This window comes from Castor canadensis, chromosome 11 (genome assembly GCF_047511655.1).
Source record: "Castor canadensis chromosome 11, mCasCan1.hap1v2, whole genome shotgun sequence".
Taxonomy (NCBI): Eukaryota; Metazoa; Chordata; class Mammalia; order Rodentia; family Castoridae; genus Castor; species Castor canadensis.
Window position 1 is genome coordinate 88,405,697 of NC_133396.1, and position 27,962 is coordinate 88,433,658.

Genomic DNA, 27,962 nt, shown 5'->3' on the forward strand with positions numbered 1-27,962 from the left:
TTATAAAGACAGCTACCACATAATCCAGCACATCCTACTCCTTTGCCTATATCCAAAGGAAATGAAACTGGTATGTTGAAGAGATACTACCTGTACTCCCATATTTATGGTAGCAATAACTAAGGTATGGAATAAATCTCAAGTATCCATCAGCTATGACTGGATAAAGAAAATTGTTTTTATACATAACTGGCATACTATTCAGCCACAAAAGCGAACAGAATGCTGTCATTTGAAGCAACATGGATGAACCTAAAGGACATTATGTTAAGTGAAATAAATCAGGCATAGAAAGACAAAAGTCAATCTCAAAGAAGTAGAGGATAGAAATAATGGTTACTGGAGCCTGGGGAAAGTAGGGGAATTAAGGAGATAGGTGGAGATCAGTCAGTAGTTACAAAGCTATCATTAGATAGGAGGAATAATTTCTATAGCTCTATTACACAGCAGGGTGACTACAGTTAACAATATTATACCAAATATGTCAAAACAACTAGAAGAAAGGATTCTGAATGTTTTCCCCCAAAAGAAATGACAAATGTATGAGGTAATCAGGTTAAATGATTGATTTGATCATTACACAAAATGCACACATATTGAAATGCCACATTGTACCCCATAAGTATATTTAATTACATGTAAATTAAAACAAAATACAATAAAAACTTAGACGTAAATGCTAACATGAGAATTTTAAATTAGCCTTAGAAGCTGCCTTAGAATCTAGGTCACTCTTGTTTCTCCCCACCCCAAATACAGGAGAGGCCTCTCTCTGAAATTTCTGTCTCCAAAGACTGGATCCTCTAAAACAGAACATAATTGCCTTTGATCCCTTCTCTAAAATTCTATTCACCAGAGAAGGTTAAATTTGGGTCACAAGAAGAAAGACTGAGGAAATGCTACCACACCTAGACCGACTTTGTCATAAGCTACTGTCTGTTCTTGGGTTTATTATACTTCCAGACACAATCACTTACAAACCTTTGTCTAATCTTTGTTATGAACAGCATTATTTAACATTCTATAAAAAAATCAATGATAAAACATTAACATAGTAAATAAAAGTTTATTTGGACAGTTCAATGATTTGGTCATAGCCATACAAAAAGACTTCATCACAAATTCAGCAAAACATAACAAAAACTACATGTATACAAAGAGACAAATCCGTCATCATTTTAAGGATAATACCAAATAAGCAAGAATTATGAGGGACATTTTATTCAAACACTGAACATCAGTTCGGAAATTCAATGAAGACAGAGGGTATAAACTATATGACCACTCTGGAAATACTTCATATAAGCAACTCTATAAAGTCTGTAACAAGTTTTTCAAGGAAAAAAAAAAAGAAGAAGAAGACATGTGAGTTTTTTAAATCCAAAGAAAATGAAGCATTACTAGCAATGGAGAAATATGCAAAAAGAAACAACTAAAGGTTCAGTATTACAATACCCTAAAGAACTATCCTATGTAAACAACTACCTCATATAAGCCCTATAATTTTTCTCCTTAACTGAGGCATTTTTGAGAGAAGAGACTATTAAAAATTACACTGGAAAAGAGGTTAAGCTGTTAGGAAAAAAGACACTAAAGGATGTCCTACTTGTAAATTGGTACCAACTATAAATACTTATAAATTGATCTTTCAATTAAGCAGCATCCAAGAGCACCCCAACTTAAACTTTATTCTGCTCCACAATAAATAATAATATGCCAAAGTTCCAAAGTATTTAATGAAAGTTGTACAGGCTAAAGTAGAACCAAAATCTAGGAATACATAAAAAGGAAAAAGAGAAAAGAAAAGAAAATAAACATTCATGGGCATCGTAAGCCTTAGTTATAATAAAAATCAAAAGTACTACTGCCAGGCACAGGTGGTTCACGCTTGTAATCCTAGCTACTTGGGAGACTGAGATCAAGTGGTTCGAGACCAGTCCAGGCAAATAGTATCCAAGACCCCATGTCCAAAATAACCAGGGAAAAAATTAACTGGAGATGAGACTCAGCATTAGAGCACCTGGTTTCAACAGCAAAGCCCTGAGTTCAAATCCCAGTCACCCACACACAAAGTACTACTAATAAGAGAATCTTTCTGATTCTTATTTTTGGTGGTAAAGAAATCCCTAATCATGAAACAAAACCAATGGAGGGGGTGAATTCAACCATGATATATTGTAAGAAATTTTGTAAATGTCACAAAGTACCCGCAGTAGAGCAATAATAAAAAAGTTTTTTAATGAAACAAAACCAAATGCCTAAGAAAGATTAAGAAATTTGAATACCTAAAATTTAAAATTTCTATAAAGTAAGGTATGGAATGAATGTATACACACACACACATATTAGCTTTTAAATATATTTAAAAGCTAAGCTAAAAGAGGTTTCCAATATATAACAAGGGACTATTTTTACTACTATGCCACAATCTTACTAACCAATAAAATAATGATCCAACAGAAAATTGGTCCAAGACATAAACACTGTGCAGTTTATAAACATAGTATATAAAGTACAACTAACCAATAAAAGCAATAAAGAAAGCCTCCACACTTCATTATAAAACAATAAGATATATTCACTAGTTAAATTGGCAGAATTTAAACATTGATAATCCTTAGTTTTCCTGGAAATATTGAGGAACACACAAGAAGGTTAATGTTTAAACAAGAGTAATCTTTTTGAATTTAAGATTCTAAACTCATAAACTATTGACCCAGCAACTCCACTTTTAGAATCTTATTCTGCAGAAACACACATATCAATGTGATATATGTAAAAGAATTTTTTCTTTTGCTTGATAATAACAAAAAACAAAAGCCAATAGGAATCTATCAACAAAAGTTTTCCTAACTAAATCATAGTATATATATTCACAAGAATACTATCAAGTAGATTAAAAGAATGGTATAAATCTATACAGGTTGGGTATGCCTAATCTAAAAATCCAAAATCCAAAAATGCTCCAAAATACTAACATGATACTCAAAAAATTTCACATTTGAGTTTGCATTTTTCAAATTAGGAATGCTCAACCAGTAAAGTCTACATAAATATTCCAGAATCCTAAAAATCCCACACAATCTGACCACATCTGGTCCCAAGCATTTCATATAAGGGATCCGTCTGAAATGTATTATTTTGTGATGACAAGAAAGAAACAAGAGCAACTTCTAAATTTGGTATTATTTTCATAAATAACATGATTAACTTCATTGCTGACTTAAACTATAATAATATACACCAATCTATTGAACGATGACTGCAGGAGGTCCCAAAAGGTGATAATTGGCCAAGGAGACACTTCTTCCCAGGAAACTTCTGTTTGCACCTGAGAGACATCTCCGCCCTCAGGCAATACAAAAAGGCTATAGAAACCCAATTTCCAACCTGACCCACAGGACCACCAGTGTCCGGGTTCCCCTGCATGCCCCCCTTCCCCACCCCCACCCCGTGCAGATTTTCTCCTCAATTCTCTACAAATAAAATCTTTCTGACCTCTGCTGCCAGAGTCTGCCTGTGCTTTCATTCTCAGAGCGGATTCAAGAACCCTAAACACCTGAAATTCCTGCACGTGTCATTTGTGCATCATATTTGGTGACATATGAAGGGACAAGTCTTCACCTGAGGTTGGTACAAGTTGTGCCAAACTGGGGAAGGCTGCCTAGGAAGTGACCATGATAGTCTGGACAATGGAGTCTATTTTCCAGGAGAGACCCCACCACCACAGCTTAGCTATGGTGGACCTCTCAGACTTATTTCTCTCTCTCTCACTCTCTCTCTCTCTCTCTTAAGGAGGGATTCTCCCTCAGGAACCTAAGGAAAAGTTCCAAGCCCATTACAGCTATAAGGGAGGCAACCCGAGGAACCAAGGGCTGGCCAGACACTTATACCAGACTGCCAATGCTATGTGGGTGAAGCCAAACATCAGTACACCCAGGCTTTTTTCCTCTCAACTCTCAGCTCCCTCCCTCCTTAAACTCTCTCCCTTTCAAGATCTGACCCACTTAGGAGAAGGTCCAAAAACAGCTGGTGGAAAGGAAAGTTTCTCTTCAGTTATAAGGGTGCCCTGGCCAGGGCACTCCCCAGTGTTATCTGAAGGCTGGAGATGCAACTTCCTGACCTGCCCTGAGGCTCCAAAGGTGGCTGTCTCGGACCCCTCCAGCCATGTCCAGTGCAAACAGACAATCACATGTCTTACACTTTCTTCACAATCTCCATAGCCTGAGAATGGAGTCACCCCTCACTTCCAGCACTCCAGTACTGCTTCTGGCAGGATCGACCTGGGCAGCCGGTCCCACATGCGTCAAGCCTGGAAACTCTTTTCCCCCAATCCTCAGCTTCCCCTTCCCCAAGTACTTCAGGATGTGTCCCCACCGTCCCCCCTTTGCTCTAAACAGCAGTGGGCTTCCTTCTTCAGTGAGCTTAGAAAACATCTGTGCATCCCCCTCCCCCACCATCTCTTCTGCCCCCCCCACCCCCCCCCCCAGGGACACCAGAAAGTGCTGTTAATTTGGGCGTAACTGCCTTTGTCAAGCATCTGGTTAAGCTAGTTAAGCAGGGTCTGCAGTCTTCCCTCAGGGAAGGGGAAAAAAAAAAAAAAGAGTTAAAGGGTCAGAGACCTCAAAGGTCAACTGCTTAAACAGGTTCCACAATCTACCTTCAGGGAAGAGAAAAAAAAACAGTTAAAGAAGCAAGACCTCACGTTTTCTTTTTGTCCCTTATTGTAGCAAAAGCCTTCAGACGCTCCCTCTCTTTTCATAAAAAATATGTACACCTCACAGGACATATAGGGGGACAAAAGTCTAACTCATCAGGAGTCCACAGGTACCTGAGTTGCAGGGCAAACAGGCAGGTCAAAATAAACAGATAATAAATTGGTCAGAGGCATTCCAGTGGGGTGGTTGCAACCGGAATACCTAAAAGTCCTCCACGACCTCAGCCACAGGTGGCAGTGGCAGGAGACCGTGGGAGAGAGGGATACCCTCTCCCATGTAGAGTTTCTCCTCACCTGGGGATGCCTAAGTAAAAGGAGAAACCTCTGTTAAGGTGATCAATTTTCTCTTGTTTCCCAGGGGAACCAAGGCCAGAGCCTCCCACCCAATGATGGGTTCTGGGGCCTCCCATCCAGGCTCATGAAACCACCATAAAAGCAGAGGAGCTCCAGGCAGTACTTACTATTGAAAAGCACAAGGTCAGCCTCCTTATTGATAGTGGAGCCAACATTTCAGCTACTCCTTTCTTTCCTGGATGCAGGTTTTCCAAAAAAATTACCGTTCAGGGCAAATCAGGCCAGCCTCTAGAGCATTATTTCACTCAGCCTTTAGCCTGCTCCTAGGGAGATTTCCACTTTTGTCACTCCTTTTTAATTGTCCCAGAAACCCCTACTCCTCTGCTAGGGCGAGACCTCAGCATAATGATAAGCAAGGAAAAATATTTTCATTTTTTGAATAATCTCTACTGCTATATGAAACAAAAAATCTATTTTGTTTTAAACCCCAACTACTGAAAATTATCATTGATAACAGCAATGTATTTTCTTCCTGATAATCTCCCACATTATTTTTCATCACACGAAGGGATATCAGAACTGTAAAAACCTAGATTAACTGAGGAAAAACACAAGGCAAAGAGAAGAAAATGAGCATCATTTGAAGTAAAACAAGATCCATAAAGAACAGGTGGCACCAAGTTAGAGAATAAATATTTGGAAGGAAAAATAGAACACAGCCAAGAAGGGTGGGAATTTCAGGCCTGTATCAATGTCTTTAAATAAAAAAGTCTATATTCTAGGCACTGCTTCACTTTTTATAGGCCTTAACAACACATTTGATCTTCTACATCACCTAAAGAGGTAGTCACTGAACACTGAAAGTAAGAAAGTTGAAGTAATTTGCCGGAGGTTATTCTGCTAATAGGTGATGATGAACAGAATTCAACCTTGGTTTGAATCCAGACTCAAATAGTACTTCTCTTTTATAATGTTCTCTACCATTTTTTTTTTTCAGAGAATGCTACACTTTAGCAGATACCAGTCTGAGTGCCAACATCTAGTAAATGCTGCTAGGAGCCAAAGCTAAAAATGAAAAAGTTAAGCCACTTAAAGCAACCTGTCCATGAAACCCTAATTGGCAACTGATTTAACTAACAGGATTCAAGGCATGTAATTCCACTTGTTCCCCAGGAAAAAAATAAAATTATTATTTTACTGACTTCAATAGTGTGAGTAGATCTATCTTCTTTACTGTAGAAACCTATAACCCTAAGTGTTTTTAAGTATTTATTAGAAAACCTGTTAGAGAGGAAGAGGGGCTAAGGTGAAGCATAGTTTTTACTGTAATTAAGACAAAGTTCCTGGATAAAATAAAAGAAATAAACAGAGAAGGAAATTGGAATGAAAAAGACACTGAAGACCAGAGTACATAGAACACACAGTAAAGACAATGGCAAGCAGAAGAAAAAGAAAAAGCATAAAAGAAAGGAAGGGAAGAGAACGGAAGGGAAGGGTTAAGTGTGCCGCTTTTTGCCCTATTCCATCATAGCACCTATTAAATCATATAAATGTCTATTTCCCTCTACATCCTTTTCCATCAGATTATGCATTTTTTGGCAGTGGAGAGTAACTATTACATCTGAATTCCCAATGTTTAGATTAGCACTCGGCTATAAAAATGTTAAGTTTCCTGATCAATAAGGGAAAGAAAGGAAAATCCATTACCCCTTAGGAACAAATGTATGCCTTAGTGATCTTTAACTGTATGCACACATGAGTAAAGGGAATTAGGTTCAATCAGTAATTTACAATACACAGATCCTGAAGTCAAACTGGCTAGATATGAAACCCAGTTCCACAATTTACTAGCTATGATCCTGGTTAAGTTTTACTTCTTAACATCTCTGTGTAAATTAAGAAGTTTTACTTCTTAATTTGCCTTTCTCTAAAATGAGGAAAATAATGGAACCTATTTTACTATGAGTTGTAAGAAACCAGCAAATTACTAAAAACAAAACATACATTTTATGCCTGGAAAAAGGCAAGAGCTGCATAAATGTTAGCTAATACAAGCCTATTTAAAAAAAAACATGAATGCCTATTATGCAGAATATTAGAGCAAAAGCTAGAGTGTAGGGTTTGAGGAATAAATGAGATGGAAGTGGAGGTAGTAAATGTAGATTTTACTTGGCCTAAACTTCTGAAATACAGGAAGGTGAGAAACATGGGAATGTAGCTAAAGGAAACTGAAGGGTCTATTCAAGCATTAAACTTACTTTATCAATTTCATTCCCCAGAAGATGGCCACTATTTTCTTTTTTTGCTCCTACATACATATACAGATGTCTACCATAATATCTCTTAAGATTTTCATGAAAACATATCTATTCTCGTTCTTTATTCATCTACTTAATATCTGCAACATTCATGTTTTACATGGGTTTTTTTTTTCTCTCTCCTGCGATTCAAGCTCTTTGTGAGTGTTAGAACTGTGTCTTATTTATCATTATATGGTAGCCTTTAGCACAAAAACAACATTAAAATGTAGAATAAGTAGAAGGATTCCTTTATTATTGCTTTATTTTTAGAATATGATCATAAACTTAGCATAACAGGAAGAAAAAGATCAGAAAGGAAAAGATGAGGGATAGGTAAACTCCCTAAAGACATGAAAGTCCCCAGGTTTGAAGATGGTTACTGACCAGAAGGACATTTCCTTTTTGACTACATATACAGCTTTGAGAAAGTTTGAAGATACTAAGAGAAGGAGATAAGAGAATTCCAAGGTAACACTCTCAACTTTCTCTATAAAGTTTAAGGTGAAATGAGGTCTCGAGAGCCTATGCATAATGTAGGAAGTAGAACTTGGTGAAAAGGCCTATACTTGTTCAACTTGATTCCTTTTCATGAACATTTCCTTTGTTTATTTCAGTTTTTAAGTAGTTTATCAGTCTACTTCAAAAAGCAAAATTAAACAGAACACTCCAAATAGCACCTGGTTCATTCAGCAGGACTACTACTTTAATTATTAAATTAATTACTACTTTAAAATGTATAAAATAGAAACGAGTCTCGACCTCATCACATTATGAAATTAAATAACAATATATATGAAGTACTAAACACAGTACTGACACATGGTAGTATTCAAGTGTTAGCTACCATTTTATTACTATTATTATTATTATTAAAACCTCAGTTTTCTGCCTATCACTTCAAAGTAACCAGAAAGCCATTCCAGGTTTGTTTTATCTCTTATTATCCACTGATTTTTAACATGCAAGAGCAGTAACCAATTGTGCAACACCAAAAGAATGTACAATAGATATAAATTTTTAGATTAAACAAAATAAACATGTATGATACTTCAATTAAACTAACTTAAAGTTTTCTCTCTTAACTTTGGCCTCTTCCTGCTTTGAAAAAAATTGTGTTCCTATTAGCAAGGTTTTTCATCCTGCTAGTTCTTTATCAGAATTAGAATCAACTGACATTATAAAAGGAATACATATGCATATATATACACAGACACAGACATGTATACAATTTTTTAAATAAAGTAAAAAAATTAAAATATTAGGATCAAGTAAGTACAAAAATGTCATTCTTTTCTTTTCTTTTTGATACAAGGTCTTATTATGTAGTCCAAACTGGTCTATAATCCTGCTACTTTAATATTCTATGTGCTGGGATTGTATAGATCTTTTCTTAACTAAAGAATTACTCATAAAATTAAAAGGCTGAAAAGTAAACAGATAAAATGTGACTACTGAGAGTTATCAGAGAATATTTTTCTTAATTTTACTCTTTTGAGTAAATAAATGCTTGCTAAAAATAACAGATATGTACAAATTGCTATAAACTTTCTTGTGGCCACATAACAGGAGGAAGAAGAACCAAATCTTATAAATCATGCAAAACCTGTAGAAGCACCGGTCTACAAATTAATAATGATAACTGCCAATCCAGAACAGCATAAAAGTGGTTTTGACTATCTCAAGGTAAATAGTCAGTTGGTCAGTCAAAAACTAAAACCACATATACATAACCTTGAATATATTATAATTTCATATTTCTTACATGACAGATTACACTTGCTCTGCATGGAAGCTGACACATATGGATAAATCATTAAACTTAACAAAAAAGACAATCTTTAATTTCTGAAATATTAATAACATTTCCTACTATCAAAAACAAAGTGATTAAGAGAAAATATTCAAAGTAGAGAAATCTACAACTTGAATGACTTCATTCCCAAATAAATTGCCAATGTCATTCTCAATTTAATTATGTTTGTAATTAATAATCCCTGTAGCTGCTAAGCATAAGTGGTCAATAAAAACGTATCATGAATTGTTAAAACCTGTCAATGATACTCAAGAGAACTAGGTCAGCCAATGCACCCTATTGGAAGGACAACTAATAATATTAAGGAAACTGCTTTCTTAATCAGGAGACTAGTATATTAAATTTTTTAAATCATTTTAAAACTCCAGAAATGTCTATGTGAATTTATTATCTATGACCCCTGAAGAGTAGTAAAGGAAAAGAACACCTGCACACTAACAGAAATAGCATATATAAATAGCTATATGAAAGGATAGCATTTAACTCTGTGATGGCTTGAATATTTCCCCACCATTATAGATCAAATTACTTAAGAGACTATGTTCTAGTCATCATTGTATTCCCCACTCTATTCAAGTACTTGGCAAGTGGGAAACACTCAATAAATGTATGGTGAATAAAATAAAAAGCTCAACATTTTCAGCACCTATATGTCAACTGCCTCCTTGACATTTCCACTTGGATATTTAATAAGATTTTAAAACAAAATTTAATTTTCTTCTTATACTTGTAATTTCCTGATTTTCCTTCTATTTGCATAAGTTACAGATTCCATTCCTGTTCCACTTCAGTTCATTCTCCAGATATACAGCTAGAGTGGTGTTTTAAAACCATAAATCGTATTTTTGCTTCTCCCCAGCTTAAAACCCTTAAAGGCTTCACATGCACTTTACAAAAACACTCTGCACTGTGACTTGGGTAATGTCTCCTAACTACCTGGTCAAACTTATCTTGTACCACTCTTTTCTTTACCCCAGTCTCTTAAGTCATCTATCTTCCTAACTCCAAACACATCAAGCACAGAATTGCCTATGAGCCTCTGAACTATCTATCTCTTAAAATGCCCTTCTCCAACCTCTTATGGAGGGCCTCTTCTTGTCACCCAGATCTCAATTTAAATGCCACCTCCTATGTAGAAATTTTTTGCTTAATGCCCAGTCTAAAGTAGACACCAACATACTATAACAATTTTAATTATCTTAATGGAACATTAGTTCTTGATATTTTCCTTATGCATTATTTGTTAACCCTTCCCACCAATTAGGATTTACTTACCTTGTTATGTCAGAGGCCTCAACATCATCCTGTGAGCTAAAAGAGGTCACAAGATTCAGCAAATAGTCATACACACGGTTAAGATTTATTACAGTGAAAGAACCCTAAACAGTACCATCATCACAGAAATAGATACAAGAGACAGTCCAGAAGAAACCAGACAAAAGCCTCCAAGAGTCCTCTGGCAGTAGAGTCCCACAAGACATACTTAATTTTTCAAACACTGGATTGTGACATGTATGAAATAAAAGTTCATTAGAAAGTCAGTATCTGGGGTTTCTATTAAGGCTGGTCATGTATGTATCCTCTGCCTAGCATACACCAAAATTCCAGACTCTCAGAAGAAAAAGTATGTGTTTGGTATAAGCCATTTTTAGCACAAACAGTTTAAGCACAGTGAGTCAGTCATCTAAATTCCCTGATGCCAGTCAGGGGCCAACTTTGAAAGCAAGTTCTTTAAGAACAAGTCTGAAGTCTGTTATAATTCTTTTATGAACATTTATTCAGTACTATATAACCAAATTTCTACTAATGAATCTAGAAAACAAATATTTTTTTTTCTTTCTGCACTGATTTTTTTTATTTGAATATACAAAATCTATTTAAATAACTATTTTAAATTTTAAATGATTTTCAGGAAACATCTTACTTTTCAACAGCTTTTTTTTTTTTTTTAATTTTCTATTCTCTTTTATTATCATATCATTGTTGTACTGGGGGTGTTAGGGCCCTGGCATTCTTGGGGCGGGCGGAGGGTCCCAAGGCTAACACCGAAATCAGACCCTCCTTATTTATGACTGCTTGCCAAACTCTCCTGCTTGTTTCCCTGCTTGCAAAATCTCAAGAACTTCCAGTTTCTCAACTAGCTATGCATGTCGACCCATTCCATCTGGTGATCACAGATAAATGGAAGCCAGCGGCCCAGCTGTTCTCTGGGAGGAACACCCTCCCTTTGTCACAGTGTGGCCCCTCCTATAAGCCCCCTACCAATTCCAGCTAAGCTGCTGCACTCTGATCCTGAGGGAGGCAGCCCAGCAGTCTGTAGTTAATAAATCTTTCTTTTGTACATGTGGCGTGATCTTTATTCAGCAGTTCCTTACATCTGGTACCAAAACCTGGAAGAGAATAACAGGATGCTCTGGCCCGGGGCTGGTCCCTTGGCTTTCATGTCCTACTCTCTCCCAGACCCAGACTGCTGAATTGACCCCTCGTGCCTATGGACTGTGGATCTCGGACCTTACTGCCTTGCCGGCTTTCCCATCCATAATTAGCCTCTCTTCTACTGCCCTCCACCTCACCAACTCCTATCCTCAGACTCAGTAAGTGTAACCCTTCTTGAGGCTGTCTGCTCTCTCAGGTCTCGGAAGTCATAGTGCTATGCCAGGTATGCTTCCCATGCCTGCTGGGGCACCCACCGCTTAGCATGGGGACACCTGGCTAACCAGTTGGGCATTCTCTTTGGACACTGACCAAATGGGTTCCCTTGGGAACCCATTCAGCTGACACTTCCCCTTCCGTCTCACTCTCTCTCTCTCTCTCTGTCTTGCTTTCCCTCTCTGTCTTCCTTTCCTCCACCTAGGGTGACAGCAAAACAGCCCCTCTAGCTTACTTTGACCAAATGGCAACTGGACGATTCTGCTCTATTTGCCTGAGTCACATAAGGGAGGCTAGATCTTGACCTAGATCTATATTGGCTTGAAGAGTAAACTCACCAAGGCACCTACCTCTCTCTCTCTCTCTCTCTCTCTCACACACACACACACACACCTTTTTCTTCTACATTATAGGGACCATACACTCTATAAATTAGAAGTGTCCATGCCCCTGGGATGCCTTCTCCACTCCCTGGGGATCCTCCCCTTGGTCTCCAACACAATATAGAACCTAAGCAACATATATATTACTGCAACACCGTTTGATCTCAGTACAAGCTAGATACTCAATTCCAATGGCCTGAAAATGGTACTTTTGATTTTCACACACTTACAGATCTTGACAATTTCTGCCATCACAATGGCAAGTGGTCCGAATTTCCATATGTCCAAGCTTTTCTTTCTCTCCGCTCTTGACCCTCCAAGCTCCAATCTTATAATGCCATTCAAATCCTTCTTGCCAGTGACAAACCCCTCAACATTCAAAACTCCTCCTGACCCGTCTCCTGAAGATTCTTCCATTACTTGTGACCTCACAGGCTCTGTCTGCCTGCCTCCCAACTTCTCCCACCAGTCCTCTACATCAACCTCCTCTCCCACCCCATCGTCCCAAGACTCAGACACCCCTTCTTCCACCCCTGCTGGCTCTCCTAAACATCTGCCACCCTATTCCTCTTCCACAGTAGTCACTATTGACCCTGAGCCATCGGCCCCTCAGGGACCAACACCACCAACATTGCCCTCAGCCCCCACTACACCCTTACCCTTCTCCTCCCCACCCGCGTCCCATACCTGCTCCCATACTTCCTCCCAAGCACACCCAGCCCATCTATACCCACTGCAGGAGGTAACAGGAGTTGACGACATTATCAGAGTCCATGTGCCCGTTTTCCATGACTGACCTCTCTCAAATTGAAAAGAGACTTGGCTCCTTCTCTAATGACACAGACTCCTATATTAAAGAATTTAAATACCTAACCCAAGCATACGTTATTACTTGGCATGATATATATGTTATTCTTTCCTCCACTTTACCTTCAGATGAAAAGGAAAGAGTTTGGCTGGCAGCCCAGGCACATGCCAATAACATCCACCGCACACATCTCACTCTCCCAGTGGGATCTATAGCTGTGCCACGTGAGGACCCACACTGGGACTACCAAGACATCACTATGCTAGCCACCCAAAATTATATGCTCACCTGCCTCCTTGCAGGGCTACAGACTGCTTCCCATAGGGCAGTCAATTTTGACAAACTTAGAGAAATTACCCAATGCCCAAATGAAAACACCACTGACTTCTTAGGGCACCTTACTGAAGCTTTAACCCGCTATACTAAGCTAGACCCATCTACCAAGGATGAAATAATTATTCTTAACTCTTATTTTATTTCCCAATCCTTCCCTGATATTCGGGGGGAAAAAATTAAACAGGCAGAGGGTGGCCCTCAAACCCATCAAGGAGATCTTCTGAAAATGGCATTTAAGGTATTTAATAACCGAGATGAGGTTTGAGACCAGCAAAAGACCAGCTCTTGGTGGCTGCCTTGAGGCTACCTCCTCTGATTCCAAGACAGGCCAGACAACAACACATGCCCCCAGGGGCCTGCTTCAAATGCAACCAGACAGGACACTGGGCAAGAAACTGCCCATCACCTCGCCCGCTGCCAGGACACTGTCCACAATGCGACCAGAATGGACACTGGAGGGTCAACTACCCCTCTTCACTTCTACAAGGTTAAGTCAGTCTCTCACTCTCATTGCCACCAGACTGAAGGCCTCTCGGACCTCTTGGGCCTGGCAGACCTCAGCCCCCTTCAAGATCACCTCGAGGAGCCCAGGGTAACTGTGAAAGTAGCACGTAGGCCTCAATCACCTCCTTGATGCTACCTGACTCCTCGGGTAAGCTTTATCCTTCACAGATCTCCATGGTGGGGGTAGACAGTCTCCTCCACCAGCCAAAAAAAAAATTTATTTAAATTTAAAATTCTTGTAAAAGTTAATTTTGAAACACAAGTTACAAAGTAAACAACTAGAAAGGATATAGATAGGAAATGAGTGTATTTTTTGAGAAGTTAAAGGAAAAAAGGAATGGATTTTTGGATGAGAAAGATTTTGTAAGGGTTTGTCCTAAAGATTGTTTCAAATATGGAGAGGAAGGATAAGGACAAACCATCAAAGGGTTTAGAATGTTATATGAAGGTCTGAGTAAGTTTTAAAAGTATATTAAAAAAAGCTTCGGTGTGTGATAAAGTTAAAGCTGACTATAATCTAAGAGTTGCCTAAAAGGTTTTTAGGGTCATATCAAACTAAAAACTAATTCTCTACTTCTATAAAATAACAAGGTTATCTTAATATTGCTCTGCTCTGAGTAACATCTACAAAAAAAACTGTTATAGGGAAAGATTTTATCAAAGAAATTACATGTGTTTTCTGTTGATCTTGTCAAGATTTAAGTACTACTAAATCAGAGTTCATTTATGTATTTGCTCATGTGTCTTAAATGACCACCTTCTAGCAGTGTTGTGTCTATACTTTATCTAAATATGGTACAAACATTTACAAAGATAAAAGTGTAAATTTATGTAAAATAATGAGCTAAAGCTCTCTTTTATCCAAAAGTGTGACATTTAACCTAAAGCTTTTTTTTTATCCAAAAGTGTTACATTTAACCTGATCCTAACAGTCAGCCCCTGTTTGCCTTTGAAGATCCCACAAACCCTTAATAGCAACTAACTTGGACAGTTTTGCCAGAGGGTTTAAAGACAGCACTCATCTTTTTGGACAGGCCCTAACCAGAGACTTCTTAGGTTGGCACTACCCAGAGGCCACCCTTCTTCAGTAAGTTGATGACTTACTTCTGTGCAGAGCCACAGAGCCCCTCATCTGCAGGGCCAGTGAGTCCTTTTAAAAACTTTCTGGCCTCCCGGGGATACAAAGTCTCTAAGGAGAAGGCTCAATTGTGCCTCCCACAGGTCACCTACCTAGGTGTGTTCTTAAAGGGACAGATTCACTCCCTGAGTCATAAGGGAATCAACCCAATCCTCCATTTCCCACTTCCCCATACCATAAAAAGCAGCTTAAAGCTTTCTTGGGAGTTACAGGATTTTGCACAATCTGGATCCCTGGATATGCAGTCCTTAGCAGACACCTTTTTATGCTCCTTCTAATACTCCTATTTGGGTCTTAAATAATAAATGCTCTCAAGATTGTTTCCCTTTCCCCAATAAAGGTGCAAATCAAACCAGTTCACCTGAGAAAGCCCACGAATCCATGGCCAATGAGAAAAACCCACCACAACAGACCACCCCCAACCTTCTCAGCCCACCAACTTTCTGGGACTCTATACCTAGAGAACACTGACAGATGCCTCCAGGACCACCTAGGGGAGCTCAGCAGACAGACTTTCCAACAGATACTACTACCAACAACTGGCCTTGTCTGCAAATGAAGCCTGGGAAAAAGCATCCACCTCTGCTCCCGGGGACCTCACAAATTTCCAAATTCCAGTCAAACATACCCTTAATGACTCCCCAACTCAGCACGAAGCAGCTAGCTCAATCAGCACCCACAATACCAACAAAAGGCTGGAATGTTAGGTCCCTGGCATTCTTGGGGCAGGAAGAGGGTGCCAAGGCTAACACCGAAACCAGATCCCCCTGATTTATGACTGCTTGCCAAACTCCCCTGCTTGTTTCCCTGCTTGCAAAATCTCAGGAACTTCCAGTTTCTCAACTAGCTATGCATGCTGACCTATTCCATCTGGCGATCACAGATAAACGGAAACCAGCGGCCTGGCTGTTCTCTGGGAGGAACACCCTCCCTCCTTCATAGTGTGGCCAGTCCTATAAAGCCCCCTACCCATTCCAGCCAAGCTGCTGCACTCTAATCCCGAGGAAGGCAGTCCCGCAGTCTATACTTCGATAAATGTTTCTCTTCTACATATCGTGTGGTCTTTATTCAGCAGTTCCTTACATAGGGCACACTGTAACACTTACAAAAGTTCTTAAAATACATATATCATAGTTGAATTACCCCCCCCCAATCATTCTCCTTTAACGCCCTCCACCCCAATTCCTGGAATAGTTTCAACAGGTCTCACTTTTCCATTTTCATACATGAATACATAGTATTTCCACTACATTCACCCTCCCACACCCTTTCTTTAAATCTTCCCCCCCACTCCCGCTGCCAACCTGTTTTACCTTCCTGTTCTCTGTTTTTTGAAAAAAGCATTTTTATTTGTTTAAGATAACTATACAGGGCATTTCATTGTGACATTTCCATGTATATATGCAATATAACCTGAAGTGGTTCATCCCCTCTATTTGTCTTCTTTCTACCTTAGTCTGCTTCTTATGGTGATTTCAACAGGTTTAAGAAATTTTATATTCTTTTTAATACAGAAAATACATCATCCATATTCACCTTCTTAACTTCCTTCTTTTACCTTCCCTCTCCCGTTAGTGGCCTTTCCCTTAGTGTTACCTGTTCTTCATAATATTGCTTGTATTTGTATTGTGTCTGTCACCCACATATGAGTGAAAACATGTAGCCTTTGTCTTCTGACCCTGGCTTACTTAACATGATGTCCTCCAACTGTATCCATTTACCTTCAAACCACATGGTTTCATTCTTCCTTATGGCTGAATAAAACTCTAGTGTGTGTGTGTGTGTGTGTGTGTGTGTGTGTGTGTGTGTGTGTGTGTGTGTGTGTGTGTGTCACATTTTCTTAATCAATTCATCAGTTGTGGGGCATATGGGTTGTTTCCATAGCTTGGCTATCATGAACAATGCTGCAATAAACATCAGTATGCAAGTGTCTCAGTTGTACCATAAGTTACATTCCTTCAGGAATGTCCCTAGGAGTGGTACTGTTGGATCATACAGCAGTTCTCTTTTTAGTTTTTTGAGAAACCGCCATAGTATTTTATTGTTCTCTGAATCTAACATTTCAGAGAAATTTTCATTCATTAAACAGATATTTATTTAGCATTTGCCACATACTAGGCAATGGAAACTCAAAAAAAAAGAATAAAATATAATCTGCCTATTAGGAACTCATTCTATAAGGAGCAAAAGATGAATAAAAAGTACCATGTATGCAATACAGCATTTAAAAAATTATTATAATGGTGTGTTCAAAGAACAGTTAGAGCAAGATGATTGTAAGAATAACATTGACTCAATATGTAAGTAAAGACTCTCCAGAAAAAAAAAATAAGAAAGAAGAGACTAGTTAAAGATTACAAATGATCAAGGAAGCCTCTAAGAATATAACAGCAGGTCCTTGAGCAGAGATCTAAAATAATCAGAGAATGTCAGCTCATAAGGTTCTGATGAAAGAAATTTCCAAATGAGGAACACCACATACAATGGCACTAAGAAAGATCCATTTGAGAGAAGCTGTAAGTCCCTAGCATACAGTGAATGTAACTATCATTACAATGTCATGTTTTATATATCAAGAAACTGACAGTCTAAGAGATTAGGTATGTGGGGCTCATATTACAAATGGTATTTATACTTCTTATTTATACCCACCTTATTGATCTATAAAAAAGAATTTGAGACAGAAGTTTAAAAAAAATGGCATGCACCTGCAGTCCTAGTACTTCAGAGGCCAAGGAGAGCACCTCACTTAAGTCTGAAGTTCAAGGCCAGCCTGAGTAACTTAGCAAGACTCCATCTCGAAAAAATTAAGAAAACATTTGAAAATAAAAATAGCCAAGTGCAGCAGCTCACACTTGTAATCCCAGCTACTTGGGAGGTGGCGATCAGGAGGACTGCAATTGAGACCAGCCCAGGCAAAAAAGTTAGCAAGACTCCCATACTAATCACTAAGCCAGGTACAGTGATGTGTGCCTGTAGTCCTAGCTATACCAGAGGCCATAGGTAGGAAGATCAAGATCTGAGACTGCCCATGGGCAAAACTTCAAGACCCTACCTGGAAAAATATAAGAAAAAAGGGTGGGAGACAAGGAAAGGAGGAAGGGAGAGAGGGAGGGAGGAAAGATGTTTCCTGTTCTTGAGGTTTTTATGTTATATGCTATAATGAAGGGATTAAGATGGGATGAAAAAGATAGCTTTGATTAGCACACCTAAGCTAAAGCAACATGCAACAGGTAAATAAAAAACTGAGATTTTAAACTTCTCCAAAAATAAAGCAAAGGAAAAAAAAAAAAAAAGAAAGGTTTTACATTCGACTGACATGTAGCTCACTGATAAAAGGTTAAAAAATAATTTATGAGTAAGTGATCTCCTAGGACTTTATGTAAAACACCAGAATAATATAATAAATCATGTCCTTACCTTTTGTCATCTCTTTAGGATATTTCTTATATGATGCTTGATTAAAGCAGAGAATACAACAAAATTTGGCAAAAAAAAGCCCTCCATTACAACCTCTGCAGTGTCTCTAATCTTATCTTCTTTCATCCCACCTTTACAATGAGCTGTGTGTTTACTGAACACACAGTGCTGCTAACTTCTTCCAGCAGGTCTCCCTCACTGCAACATCCAAGCCCATCTGTCTGAAAACACATACGTTAATTACAGGGCTTAACTTGTGAGAACCTTCCCTGAACTTCTGCACACTAGAGCAGTCTAGCTCACGTGGTACCCTGTTTATATCTTACTACTGCACTAACTGTATTTTGTTAAAATTATCAATTTATGTTGTATTTCTATGAGTCATGTCTTATTTATCTTTCTGTGCATAGCACTTAGCAGAGTAGTGGATGCCCACAAAAACTTTATTAAACTTTTACAAGTTTGATAAAACCTACTAAATAACAGAGAAGTTATAAGTGTCTACCTTATGATTTGAGCTGACCTAGGAATCATACTTGAAAATCCTAGAAGAATAACTCACTAATATTTTCTTTAAGGGACTGTCTTGATTTCCAGTTGTCTCATTTTTCACAGGATATGTACTGCAGGCTTCAAAACTGAGACCCTTAGCAAGAACCAAAATGTACTTATAGTCAGCACTGTGAATAAAAGAAGACCAATTTGCTCTGTACACTTCTTAGGTGCATTACACCTAAGTGTAATAGTGAAAATGCACCTGTATGTCTTTCATATACTCATGGCTGGATTGAGAGCCATTCAACCTCAACACAGGCGATACATAGCTAACTTTTTCTACTTCTATTTTGTTTACGTATTATAATGGTTAATCTTGATTGTCAGTTTGATTGGACTGAGAAACATCTAGAAGATCAGGAAAGCCCATTACTGGGTGTGTCTTTGCTATTTCCAGAGAGGATTAACTGAGAGAGAGACTCCTGCCCTAAATGTGGATGGGGCACCATTCCATGGGCTGGGGGCCTGGATGGAATAAAAAGGGGGAAGGAGACAGCAAGCCAATGCAGCCATTTTCCCTCTCTGCTTCCTGTCTGCCATGATGTGAACTGCTCTGCCCTCCCTACCATGATTGACTAAAACCACTAACAAAAATAAATCGTTCCTCCTTTAAATTGTTTTGCTTAGGTGTTTTGTCTCAGCAAAAAAAAGTCTAATACACATATCTAGCTCATTATCATGAATGAGATTGCTTAATGCACACAAATAATTCTTAACTGGGGACATATAGCCCTGAGGTAACAAGGTACTCTCACAAATTGAAAATTCCTACTCTATATTTATTACTTCAACTGGAAAAGATCACAAGCCATTTGATATAGTAATTTTTTGTGAATGTGTTTACAACTTACACTTTCCTTTAAAAAAAATGATAAAGGCTAGCACACAAAATATGACTTATGTGAAGTTCAGACACTTCATTAAATTCAAGCCACAATCCATATTTACACTCCTTTGCTCTAACACCTGGTTGCTGATCATACTTGGGGAAAGAGAGGGGATAGGGAACCTCCCATATATTTCTACAATTAAGAGTTATTATCCTAATGCAAAATACCATCCTCTTTAAAAGAAAAGTAGTGAGAACAGAACTCAAAACCTTATAAGCTAAATTTGAGAATTTTAATCCCCTAATCAGATAGAATGACCATTATAAATACTCAACAGAAATCTTACTTTTGGCTCAGAATGGTGACTCATGCCTACAATTCCAGTTACCTCAGAGGTAGCATGAAGGTAGGAGAATTGTGATCTGAGGCCAGCCAGTGGGGGTGAGGGTAGGGAGGCAAGACCCTCTTTGAAAAATACCTAAGGAAAAAAGGGCTGGAGGAATGGCTAAAGTGGTAGAGCACCTGTCTAGCAAGTATAAGGTCCCTCAGTTCAAACCACAGCACCACTAAAAAAATAAATAGAAAGATTAAGGCCACTGGTGGTGGTTCATGTCTATAATCCCAGGTTCAAGATGTGAAGAATGGAAGGGTTGTAGTTTGAGGCTGTCTGGGCAACCAACAGCAGGGTATGGCAGCAGGTGCCTGTGGTCCCAAATACAAGGGAAGTCACAGATTGGAGGATGGAATCTGAGGTCTGCCCCAGGCAAAAATGTGAGACCCTACTTGAAAAATACCTAAAAAGCAAAAAAATACCTAAAAGCCCTGAGTTCAAACCTCCAATATTGCAAAAACAGAAAATTGCAGGGAGAAAAGTGATTACAAAGATTATTAGACAGTTTATGATCAGACATTTCTGAAGAGACACAAAAACTCTAAAATGCTTATTTTTCTCATATAAAATCTGTTTGTCCACCAACAACATGTGTTGGCGAGGATGTGGGGAAAAAGGAACCCAGTATACTGCTGGTGCAAATGCAAGCTGGTGCAACCACTCTGGAAAAAAATTTGGAGACTTCTTAAAAATCTAAACATAGACCTGCCATATGATCCAGCAATCCCACTCCTGGGGATATACCCGAAGGAATGTGACACAGGTTACTCCATAGGCACCAGCACACCCATGTTTATTGCACCACTATTCACAATAGCCAAGTTACGGAAACAGCCAAGATGCCCCACTACTGATGAATGGATTAAGAAAATGTGGTACTTGTACACAATGGAATTTTACTCTATCATGAAAAAGAATGAAATCTTATCATTTGCAGGTAAATAGGTGGAACTGGAGAACATCATTCTGAGCGAGGTCAGCCGGGCACAGAAGACCAAATATCGTATGTTCTCCCTCATATGCGGACTTTAGATCTACAGCAAATGCAGTAATGTGGTTGGACTTGGATCACATGACAAGGGGAGAGCATACACGGGAGATATAGGAATAGGTAGAAAACCCAAAACATGAAAACATTTGATGTCCCCACTCCAGAGGAACTAATACAGAAACCTTAAAGTGACAGAGGTTAACATGAGAAGGAGATCAGGAACCAGTGTAAACATCAGCTAGAGATAAGTCAACATGGGTTATAACACATTTGTACATGAAATCAATGCTAAGAATCTTTCTGTATAGCTACCCTTAACTCAACCAGCAAAAACGCTTTGTCTTCCTTATTATGCTTATGTCTTTTCTTCAACAAAATTAGAGATAAGGGCAGAACAGGTTCTGCCTGGAAGTGAGGGGGGGAGGGGCAAAAGGGTGGGGGGACAGGGGGAGAAACAACCAAAACAATATATGCACATGTGAATAAATGAATAATGAAAAAAAATCTCTTTGTGGTTTCTGTATAAGACAGAAAAGGCAAAAGAATGTGCTAACTACTTTCAAATTTTGGTTGTACTGTTAAAATACCACTGAGTGGTATTTAATATTATAAAAATTTAAATATGCTCAAGTAGATACCATTTAGAATTTTTACTAAACAGTTTGCCTGAGTCTGTTCATATGATAATGAAAACATTAACAGTCCTCAATTCTATAATACTCTGCTAACATATATTCAACAAATATTTACTTTGAGAAAGCTCAGCAACCTTCCTGCATTTATAAGAAATCTGTCACTCAGCTCTCAAAGATATATTCAAATCATTAGAATACCACATACACCTGGTGTGATAAGAGCTATAATTTCTCCAAATGAAAAATTAACCTCTCTCCTTCTAGATACCAACTGCTACTAAAGAGAATGACATATGAATTAGCTTTGTAGTCTTTGTGCAAGTAGTTAATAAACCCTCAATCTGGCTCCAGCTAACTAAAGCAGTTAACTCTTTACAGAACATAATTATAATGTAATCAGAAGCCTAGATTCTGGTCCTAACACTATTAATCTCAGAGTCTCAGCTTCCATAACTACATGTGAAATAATAGTTCAGTATAATTAAATGCAACTGGCAAATATTACGTATATTCTGTATGCAAATAAATAATGCCTCAGTTGTTGTCAGGCTCCAATTTTTAAACAGTTTCATGATCCCACAGTGACCGTATAAAGACAACCTAGGCAACCAGCACCCTACTCCTCAGGGTTGACCACAGACATTCACTTGGGAGTCACTGCTGCTACCAACAATTTCTGCCTCCTACTCAAAGCCAAGCATAAGAATGATAAACAGCGGAAAGCTGCCTTATCTAGAACCAACCTGAAATGGGCAGTACATGACAAGCAAGGTCTAAGAAAAGGTTTTAGCAAGAAAAATATCTGCAAACTATGTGACCTTGAACAAGCTGCTTAAGTTTCCATTTTCTTTCCTGAAAAACGGATAAAATGCCACATTATAGGGCTGGTATCACAAGTAAGTAAATAATTCACAAAGTGTTTCATACATATTTCTCATTATTAATAACCAAAAGGAAGAATTAACTGCTTTGTGAATCAGTCACTCAGTCTGTTTCCAGAGATATCCACCAGCTTACCCACCAGATACTAAGAGAATTCTAAGAGAACAAGCAGGAGATGACTCTAAGGTCTCTTTTAATGCAAAGATTCACTTAAAATATATGCAGCTATATCACTATCACCATGGTGTATAAATGTAAATCCTTTGCATTGTAAGTTCGGAAGCCTTCGGGGAATTGGCCCTTGATCACCTCTCAGGTAAGACATGTAATTAAAATACCTGTGACCTAGCATAACTGCATATGCAGAGTGCCCTATGTTGTGTGACAAGACCTTATCAATCACTCAAGCCCATCCTACAAAGACTGCCCAGATTTTTCCTGCCATTTGCCCTTTCAATTTATAAAGGTCCTTTGAAACAAAGAACAGCTCTTCTGTCCCACCTGGCCAGGTCCACCACTGCTTTCTCTTGCAATGCCTTTCCCTTACTAAACTTTATTATCACTTTCATGTCTTGCCTGAATTCTTCTCTCAGAATGCAAGTGCCTAGGAGTCTTTTGACCAGTCTTCACAGACCACCCCTCTGGTAACATCCCCAGTTGAGAATTCATTGTGTGCCTTGAAAAACATCATTCATGAAAATGAATAACATATGTGTATTAGTAAGACTTTTCATTGCTGAGACAAAATACCTGAGGTAAAACAACTTCAGAGGTTTTTGCCCATTATGACAAGAAGGGCAAAGCTAAATTGGCCATTCAACTGAGGCAGGCTAGAATTAGGGAAAGTTTGAGACTCATAAAAAATATATGACTCAATATTGTATATGTTTGTAGGTTGCCCATGCCTGGTCCAGGGACCACCCTCACTGAGCCTGGGCACAGCCCATTGGATAGGAATCACCTAATTCCTCCCTTCACATAGGTTAGCATAAATTTTAAAAGCACCCGGAGAACAGAAGCAAATTCTCTTTCACCACCAGATTCCACCTGGCCCCCACCATGCTCCCTTTTGTAGTCCTCTTCCCTAACTTTAAATAAACTCCATTTACACACACATGTTCTGCCATGGATTCTTCCTGGTGGGACACAAAGAATTGGAAAGTCTTCAGATCACAAGACTCCACTGTCACAGCCAACACAACCACTCCTATACAAGGTCACTGAAGAAGAAAGGGATCTGCATAACTATAGACCTTCCACTACTTAAGGGAAAAAAATTCCAAAGGCCATGGAAGTCTCACTTCAAAACACTATGTAGGACAGATATAAAATACTGACAATAATCCCAGGCATGTAGAAATGGTCAATAACAGTTAACTCCTATCATTGCTATTATTACAGAGAGCTGTCTCTAAGTTTCAACTACAACACACTTTTAGGCACCTTAAGGTTGCCAATAAACTCTGTTCCCCAGCTTTCACTACAGGTCATTCTTCAAAACATTGTAGTTTTTTAAGTTAGTTGAAGCATGATTAAGATATCTTGTCTAATATAAATACATACTTGTTTATTGCCACCACACTAAATAAAGCTAGTACCCATAAATGATGAGGCAGGCTTGGGTGACCAGTGTCAGGTCCCTGATGTCCATAGGGTGGGTGGAAAGTACTGAGGCTATCATTGAAATCAAGTCCCCTGGCCCATAACTGCTTCCAAAATCTCCCTGCTTGCAAAACTGCAGAAAACTTCCTGTTTTTCAACTAGCTGTACATACGGAGCTGTTCCACCTGGTGATCACTGACAATCAGGGCCCAACAACCCAGCTTTCTCTGAAATAGATACCCTCCCCCCTTTAATGGATGGTCCCTCCTATAAAGCCCACAACCCAATCTACCCAGGCTGCTGCACTATGAACCTGAAAGAGGCAGCCCGACAGTCTGGCCACCAATAAATCTTTCCTTTCTACATGTGGTGCGGTCTCTGTTCAGCAGTTCCTTACATCTGGTGGGAGAGGTTAACAGGATGGCCCTGTCCTGGTTGGCTTTTGTGTCCTGCCCTCTCCCAGACCCAGACTGCCAAAGTGACCCCACATGCCTATGGACTTCGGATCCCGGATCATTTGGCCTTGCTGGCTCTCCCACCCACAACTAGACTCCCTTCCACTACTCTCCATCTAATCTACTCCTCTCTTCGAACTTGGTAAGTGTCACCCTTCTCGGGGCTGCCTGCTCTCTTGGTCTTGGAAGTCGTAGCGCTATGCCAGGTATGCCTGCTATGCCAGGTATGCCTCCTACGCCTGCTGGGGCACCCACCACTTAGCAAGGGGACGCCTGGCTAACCAGTTGGGCATTCTCTATGGATGGTGACCCAGGCCGAGGACACCCACCCTTGGGAACCCGTTCAGGTGACACTTCCCCATCACTCTCACTCTTTCTCTCTCTCTCTCTCTCTCTCTCTTACTCTCCCTCCCTGTCTTCTTTTCCTCTGCCTAGGGTGAGAGCTCAACAGCCCCTCCCAGATTACTTTGACCAAATGGCAACTAGATGATTCTGCTCTCCTTGTCTCAGTCACTTAAAGGAGACTAGATCTTCACCTAGATCTATATTGACCTGAAGAGTAAACAGACCAAGGCACCTACTTCTCTCCCACTCTCTCTCTCTCTCATAATCAAACTCTCCACCTCGGTCTCCAACAGGACATTAAGCCCAAGTGATTAATCTTTTACTGTAATACTGTTTGGCCTCGATACAAATTAGATAATCAGTCATAATGGCCTGAAAATTGCACTTTTGACTTCCATACCCTTACTGACCTAGACACCTTCTGCCACCGCAACAGAAATGGTCCAAGCTCCCATATATGCAAGCTTTTTTCTACCTTCGATCTTTCCCTCTCTTTCTCCCTCCTATTCTCCCTCTCTCTCTCTTTCTCTCAATCTCGACCCTCCCTTCTTAAATCTTGCCACACCTTCCAAATTCTTCTCGCCCGTGACAAACCCCCCTCAAAGTCTATGTCTCTCCCTCCCACTGACCCCCCTTCAGAAGATTCCTCCTTTACTTGTGACCTGACTTGACTCAGTCCACCCACCTCCCAGCTCCTCTTCTCACCGACCAACCTCTTCTTCTACCCCATCCTCCTACTGCTGTGATCCACTGCTTCCCTCATCCCCTGCCGGCTTGCCTAACCCCCCCCACCGTATTCCCCTTCCACAGTGGTCACTGTTGACCCTGCACCGTTGGCTCCCTCAAATCTCCATCTCCCCAAACCCCGCCTACATCCTCACCCTTCTCTTCTCCGCCAGCATCTCACATGTGTTCCCACACCTCTTCCCAAACCCAGCCAGCCCATCTATACCCTCTCCTGGAGGTGGCAGGAGCTGATGGTATTATCAGGGTCCACAGGCCCTTTTCCACAGCTCATCTCTCACAGATAGAGAAAAGGCTTGGCTCCTTCTCTAATGATACAGCCTCCTATATACATTAAAGAATTCAAATATCTAACCCAAGCATATGACATGACCTGGCATGACATATATGTCATACTTTCCTCTACCCTAAATTCGGATGACAAAGAAAGAGTTTGGCTGGCAGCCCAGGCATATGCCAATGATGTACATCGCACTGATCTCACTCTCCCGGTGGGATCCACAGCAGTGCCCTGTGAGGACCAACACTGGGACTATCAAGATCCCTCCATGCTGTCTGCCCGAAATTATATGCTTACCTGCCTCCTTGCGGGGCTTCAATCTGCTCCCCACAGGGCAGTTAATTTTGATAAGCTTAGAGAAGCTATCTAGTGTCCAACTGAAAACCCTGCCAACTTTTTGGGATGCCTGACAGAAACCCTAACCCACTATACTAAGCTTGATCCTTCCTCAAGATCAGAAATGCTTATTCTCAACTCCCACTTTATTTCCCAATCCTCCCCTGATATTCAGAAAAAACTTACACAGGTAGAGGATGGCCCTCAAACCCACCAAAGGAGATCTTGTGAAAATGGCATTTAAGGTATTTAACAATTGAGAGGAGGCCCAAGACCACCGTAAAGCCCAGCTCTTGGCAGCTGCCCTGAGGCCACCTCCTCTGTCTTCAAAAAGGGCTGGCCAACACATGCCTCCAGGGGCCTGCTTCAAATGCAACCAGATGGGACACAGGGAAAACAAAAAAAACCTGCCCTTCACCTCACCTTCTGCCAGGACCGTGTCCACAATGTGGCCAGAATGGACACTGGAGGGTCAACTGCCCCTCTTTGCCTCCACAAGGTAGATCAGTCTCCTATCCCCATTCCCACCAGACTAAAGGCCTCTCAGACCTCTTGGACCCCGTGGCAGAAGACTGACACGGTCCTGGGACTTCGGCCCCCTTCAAGATCACCTCGAAGGAGCCAAGGGTAACAGTCCAAGTAGCAGGTAGGCCTCAATTACCTACTTGGTGCTACCTGCCTTTTCGGGTAAGCTTTATCCTTCACAGATCTCTGTGGTGGGGGTGGACGGTCTCCTCCACCAGCCAAAAGTTACTGGCCCACTTTCATGTCATATATCAGGTTTTCCCTTTACAAATTCTTTACTTATCCTGCCCTCTTGCCCCACTCCTCTGTTGGGAAGGGACCTTCTCTCCAAATTTCACTTCACCTTTTCCTTTAGACCCCCGTCCACCACACCAGACCACTCCCATGTCCCTTTTTTGATGGTACTTAGCAACTGTCCTCCTTTGCTGGCCCGAAACTCTTTCCCTTTGCCCCCTAATCTTGTTGACCCAACTATCTGGGATATTTCCTTCCCCTCTGTCACCTCCCACCAAACACCAGTCATGATATATCTCAAAGACCCCAACTCACATCCAAGTAGACCTCAATACCCTCTCTCTCTTAAACATGGGTGGGACTTAAAGCCCCTCATTGATAAGCTCCTACATAAGGGAATTCTTTAGCTTACACATTCTCTATTTTTAACACCACTATCCTTCCTGTCCTAAAACCCGACGGGTCATATAGACTGGTTCAAGACTTAAGAATAATTAACTCTGCTATACTTCCTACCCATCCCATGGTTCCCAATCCCTACATGCTACTATCTCGCATCCCCACAAACACTACTTACTTTTCTGTTCTTGACCTCAAAGACGCCTTCTTCACTATCTCCTTCCACCCAGATTGTCACAATCTCTTTGCATTTACTTGGGCCTCAGGACTGGCCCAACAGCTAACTTGGTCAGTCCTTCCCCAAGGTTTCCGGGATAGCTCCCACTTCTTTGGCCAGGCTCTGGCACAGGACCTATCTACCCTTGACCTCCAACCTAGTACTCTGTTCCAGTATGT

General features: G+C 40.0%; 1 protein-coding gene across 10 annotated transcripts in view; it reads right to left on the reverse strand.

Annotated features, from left to right (window-relative positions):
- Rabgap1l (RAB GTPase activating protein 1 like) overlaps positions 1-27,962 on the reverse strand; it is a 750,530-nt gene that overhangs the window by 490,983 nt on the left and 231,585 nt on the right. The window contains exon 1 of one of the 10 annotated variants that reach the window (XM_074047416.1): positions 27,745-27,951. The exons of the other annotated variants lie outside the window; for them this stretch is intronic. The gene's annotated coding sequence lies outside the window, so the exon portion shown is untranslated. Of the gene's footprint in view, positions 1-27,744; positions 27,952-27,962 lie in introns of those variants that run through there. 10 annotated transcript variants of the gene reach the window in all.